The sequence below is a fragment of the Caloenas nicobarica genome, chromosome 6 (genome assembly GCF_036013445.1).
Source record: "Caloenas nicobarica isolate bCalNic1 chromosome 6, bCalNic1.hap1, whole genome shotgun sequence".
Classification (NCBI taxonomy): Eukaryota; Metazoa; Chordata; class Aves; order Columbiformes; family Columbidae; genus Caloenas; species Caloenas nicobarica.
In genome coordinates, this window is record NC_088250.1 from 5185879 (window position 1) to 5192239 (window position 6361).

The following is a 6361-nucleotide window of genomic DNA, read 5'->3' on the forward strand; positions in this document are numbered from 1 at the left end:
GATCAAGAGCTTCTGCCAGAAATCTCACATTGAGAGGACAGAGGGTGTGTGGCAGAACCTGGAAAATTATTTTGTCCAGTTCTCTTCCAATGCTTCCAAGAGAAGGACACATAACACTTGACCACGGTACTGTTTAAAAAAAAAAAAAGAAAGAAAAGAAAAAGATAAAACCTTGCAGTATTTTTCCAAAGCTCATCTTACTGTCATTTTGTCTGTACCATTACTTGACAAATCTTATCTCCTGTGTTCATTGCCCACAGATTATTACCAATTGGTGTAGCTAAATCTGTCTAACTCCTGTAGGTTCCCCAGGGCTTAGTCCTTCCAGACCAACCACTCATTTACAGTAAGTCCCGTCTGTCACTGGGCTCTGTAACAGAAGGTGTCACTAATTAGCACTTCTCCCCACAGGAGCATCACTCCCCAAACTTATGTTTAGTTTAGGATGGGACTTGTGAGTTTTTATATTTGTATATTGTGTCTTTGGAACTGTAAGAAACAAGACGAGTCCATCTAGCCCATGACTGTGACCTCTTCTTAAGCAAGTGGGGTTTGACCAGGAGTGTTTCGTAGCCATTTGCTGGCAAACAGCAGTGAAGTTACCCAGTGCCACCAGCAGCAGATGGCAGTGCCCTTGGGGACCGATGCCCACACGCTCACCTTGCCAAAGCCAACCCGAGCTTGGGCTGCCACAAAGCACTTTCCAAAACTAACCTGTGACTACTCTGGTACAAAAATGCTGCCTGTCAGGGCTTCCTCACTGGATTCAGAGATGCCGCACATCCTGTATGCCTTGAGCCAGAGAGGAAGGGAGCTGCTCTTGCTGATCTTGTGTATCTTTTGATAAAATTGTTTACCACTACAAGACACAATCAGGTGTGTCCCAAAGTTAATTAGCAGGTTTGTGTGGACTGGCTCAATCCCTCATTAGCTCCTCTTGTAATAACCACCATCAGGCAGGGGAAGACACCACTGCACGTGTCACTGAGGCAGGGGGATGAAGGTAGATTTTGCCTCCAGCATTCCCAGCATCCAAGAATCACCGAAGCAGAGAAGACTTCGCCAGAAAAAAAAATTATTATTCAGTAATAATCATTATCTAGAAGAATGTCTGCTGCTCTCAGCTCCTTGGATCTGTCAGCAATGACTCACCAGCTTTGCACAATGAACCCACAAATGCAGGTTGTATGGAAGCAACACCTTGCCCCCACTGCCAGGGCAGCCCAGATGTCCTGCCCTGGGTGCCGGCAGCCCCTGTCAGGGGCTGTCTTTGCACACACAAGCCACGATCACTAAAAGGCCAAGGCTGCAGCAAATTGATCTTCGCAAACATTACATGGGGTCTATATTTCACACACCCTCCCAGTTTGCTGAGGTCTCTGTGTGCCTTTTGCACTTGTGGAAGAGTGATATGTATGGCTGACAAAACTCACTGCACAGAGGATGTATTTTATCAGCCATATTTTTGCAAAGGAAAATTTTAAAGAAAAGCGTAGTGTGCGTATCTCTATGAAACTCCCTTTACTTCATGAATCCATTGTCTGGCTTTATCTCTCCTGCATTCCTTTGTTGCTTTCTCTGACCCTTGTCGGGTTTTGCTTTATGAAGAAGTATGGAAAGACCTGCGTTCTGATTTCTTGCACATTCGGAGAAGCACAGCATTAGCCTACTTAGACGACAGCGTGACTTTCAATTTACTCATGTGTAAATGCATGCAAAAGTAAGTGTTAGCATGCAAAACTAAAATGTTCTTTTATTCATTGCTGTTTCTCCCCAATAATTTTACCAAGACCAACGCCCCTTGCCTTTCTCACAGTTTTACACCCAAATCATGCTTGCTTTGTTATATAATTAGTATTGTGAAAGATTAATTACTTTTGGTTGTTCAGGTTACTGAATAAAAACAAGGGCATCCCTTTTCTGAGTAACAGTGTTCTATATTATCCTTGTTAACATTTTGTCTGTAATACAAAAATAAAGATTGAAGAAAGAGCCATCAGTGATGTCATTCCATTTCACGCAAGGAGCTCTTCTCTGTTAATTTCTCCTCCATGCTATGTTAATTTGATATAGTCCTCAGGCTCCTTAACAAGTTAGCAACAGTGCCCTCGTTAAGGAAAGCGAAGATATCACAAGGGAACTGTAATATTAAACGAACGTGTGTAGCCTCATTTCTTACAGCATCACATGACGGAAAAGCAAAAAACCTGAAGTTCTGAGGGGAGTGTGGCAAACACCTCTCTCTGTTGGCCTTTCTGGGGAATCACTTGCAATGCAAGTTGTTACTTCCTGATAAACTGCTTATGCTCCAGAAATCCACTCAAACATTATTCTTTTGTGCAGATTCTATTCCAGACAAAAAACTCTCAGACTGGAACATCTTAGACTGTGTCTGAAAACTGGAAGCAGTCTTAACCAGAACAAACCTGCTCAGAAACACAGAAGGATGTTCTCAGTGTGTTCCAGACATTATCGTAGACGGAAATGTATTGATTTACAACAGCTGAAGACCTAACCATTTGTGTCCCGAATCCCTTTCGCCAAAAGCCCTGTGTTTTCCAAAGTAGCCTGGGACCTACTTCAGGCAGAAGGGTCAGGCTCAGAATGGGATCAAAGTATCCTGAGCTGGTCTTGGGTTTCCTCAGCCTACAACCTGTAGGTATTCACAGTCCTGATAAACTTTGTCTCGCTCCCTGTGCCGTCCTTTGGCTTCAGTCATGACTAGACAGGATGCCCAGTTATACTGTACACAAGAAACACAGCAGAGCCCACTGCTTTGATGAACCACACTGTGCTCACAATTTCCTTCCACATAAACGGCTGGCCGAGGCTGCTTTGTTTTCATGACCACTACGCTGAGAGGGGACCAATAATAAGAAAAAATAAACCAAGGTTATGATTGGGCATTAGAATTAGCATTAGCATGCATTTTGTATTTCCTGCATTCTCCTTCCAACGAATCCAGATGATCCTTGTTCGTATAAAATATAAAGGAATAATTTGGTGACAACCTGTCATCACTTGATCCCGTCTGCCAAATCTCACGGTGTCTGTTTATGTGCATGGCAGGCATTCATAAAACCAGCTTCTTTTCTGCAAGTTGGCAAACAATACAAGTGTGCTGTTCACAAGGCAACCAGAAAGAGCAAATGCAGCGTCGTGCTCACACCTTTTAATTCACCTCAGTGTCCTGACCCAAAGTATATCCCAGCACAGCTGTGCCCTGTTGCGTGGGAATGCCTCAAGTGAAGGCGATGTCATTTAGAGAGAGGTGGTTAAGATTGCGTTGTACCAACTGCAATGGAAAATCCCTAGAGGAGGGAAAGCATTTGTGAAAATAATGAAAATTTATTGTGCTGACAAAGATGTAAGTAACATTGGCTTTAGCAGTGGGAAAGAGGAAATGGGTAGGTCACAGGTGGACTAATCATGCCATTTCTCCTAGCTTCAGCTTTTTCTGTGTGAGTGTCTAAAAGAGACAGCCCTTGTTTTGAAAATACAAACTATTCCTGTCCTCCAACAACCATAGAACTTTACCTGGGAGAGGGCTGAGGAGGAAAAGGATTACTGATGAACGTTACGTAGCTCTGATTAGTGAGGCACAGGGCAGAAGATGGACTAAAATTAATGAGGGAGATCCGAACCACAAGCATAACTTGGCAGCAAGGAACAGATGGGTAAGCAGCACACTCTGTGATAATTAGGTGTAAAAGTCTATTTGCCGGAGTCACATAACAGAAGTTCCATCCTGAGATTGCAGTATAGGCTTTTAAGTCATTTACTGCTTGTGTCAGGGCAGGTCAATCAAGTGTAGCAAGGATCCCTCATCCATTGCCATCATCTAACACACAAAAAGTGAGTTTGCATTTAACGTCTGTGTTCCTAGTTTCTAAACACAAAACAGAAACCCATGAATCTATGAGAAAGGCCACCTTACACCAAATTCTCGCTTCTCACTTCAGTCATTGTTTCTTCATATTCTTTAGATTTGCATGTTACAACTTGGTTTGGGGGTTTTTTTGTGTGTTGCCTTTTTTTTTTTTTTTATCTTCTTCCCCCCCCCAACCGCCTCCCAAGCTACCTAGTTAGAAAGAAATGAAGGGGTTTTCATTGTTGTTGGTTGGTTGGTTTTGATGAGCTTATGCTTTAGCTTCTAGTTGAAAAACGAATCTTCTTTGGGATAAACAATGCCCCCTGTGGCCGAACACTTACAATATTGGAACTGTCTCTGAATTTGCTGTTGTTTGCTTCTCCAGTTACCTGTGACATCGACCTGACCCAATTATGGTGTGATTCTGAAAACACCTAAAGGGTTCATTACCTAGAGGCAGAAATCTGGGAAAGCCAGCTCTGCGCCAAACAGTTGAGCAGGAAATATTATAAAAGGGTCATGCTCAGGGGTGACAAAACCATCCCACCCCAGGAGAATGTAATTCCACTGGGGAAATGAATGCACAAGAGTGCACAGCCAAAATGCATTACTTGGCACTGCTCCCATCTCACAGGCAGGTATCAAGCTACTCGTGCATGGAGAAATCCATCCAACTGTCTTTTGTCTGCTACCTGCAGAATCCCATTAATTTAATAAACTTGTTAATGCCTTAAATCCCCAAAACATTATCCAAGGATGTTCTTACATGCGAGCAACTGGGAATCAATAATAGTCTTGGGAAGGGGCAAGAAGGGGAATAAGGGTTAATAGCAATTATTCATGGAAAGCAATCTAAACCATTTTTTAATTTAATTTGGAGTGCCGACTTTAAAGGATCCTTGAATGCTAAGGGCATTTTCACCATGCTGATCCTGTGTCTTACTGAGTAGGACCGGAGTATTACTCATTTTTTGTGACCCTGAGTTATCAAGGACATGCTGGGCAAACAGCCAAGGTAATGCAAGCTCAATAATAATAATCTATACTTAAAGCTAACATGATGGCTATTACATGACGGCTGTGCCAATTGGAGGAAGGTTAGATCTTCCGGCTCGGGTAACTGCTTGACTTAGCACTTTTTTTAGTGCATGAGAAACATTATAAAATAAAGCATATATCTTACAAGTGGGAGAAAAGTCATGCAATGTAAGCAGCAAAGGAATGGGAAGTGGTAGCAGAATGACGGGGGTGGAGAAGCAGTGAATTCAAACGCAGTTTGGACATGTTTTTTAGAAGAAAAAAAAAAGGCAGTAAAAGTCCCCTGCTTCCCTCTGCACATGGGACTGTCATTGTGTGTGCCAGGAGTATAGATCAAGAGATTGATACGAGCCCTGTTCTATTTAAAGGACATGGAAATGTGCAGAATCAAAGCAGCTAGAAATGAGAAAAAAGGCTAATGAAAGACTATCCATCTCCTAGGATTGCCCTCTGGGGTACATTTCTGGGAGTGGTTGTCTAGTTGAGTCATTAAGTCTCAAGCTCTCCTCTTCCGTGTCCCTATTCAAATTGTGCAGTTGTACTTTTACCTTCAGTTTTCAAACTTCTCCAATATGTATGACTCTGTTCAGCACAGGAAACATGTATTTCAAATATCTATGTATTTTATATATATATACCTGTTTTGTTTAGTGAGTCTTACTTGTCTTAGTTACTTCTATGGACGCCATGGACTCTCAAGGATCCAGAGACAGCCACTGGCTTCACCTATTAATTATCTATCTCGTGACTCACGGTGTCCCAGGGACTGAAAAAGAAGTAGGTTCCAGAAATGGTCACTTCCTTTAGAATGTATGGATAGGATGTTCATGAAGTTTGTTTTTTTTTTTCAGCTGTAACTTGTGAGTTCTGTCCAGGTTACCAGGAACCTGAGGTCCTCTCAGAGGGGCTATGTGATGCAAAACTGACCAGAAAGAACAAGCTCTTTCTTTTCTGAATAGGCTAAAATGGCACTTTCCCACACTGTAAACTTTCAGGGATAGACACCATTTATTTCACCTCCCTGTACAATCAAATACAATGGCACCTACTGCAGAACTGTTTTGGAGTTCTGTGGTTTTGAACAGCAAAAATATTACCTTTTCTGTGACCATAGTGCCTCCAGTGAGGCCCACACTGGAAGCCTCACTCTTAGGAGCAAGAGAAAACTACTCAACAAAGCGTATGTAAACTGAGAGGAAAGAAAACCAGCTTGTGTAAGGGTACCTAAAAGATGGACTGCAGAACACAGAACAGGCTTTGGAGTCTCAGTCAGTGACCTACTCACTACCCTGTAGTGTTCAAACTGAGCCACAGAGCTTTTAAATGAAAAGTGGCTTCAAAGGAAAAGAAATTGTTTCTAAGTACAGGTCTACTTTTAAAGCACATTGCATCCTAGAGATAATAAATGTTTTTTGCCTGTCACAGTTCTCTTATACAGTATTTTTAGTAATG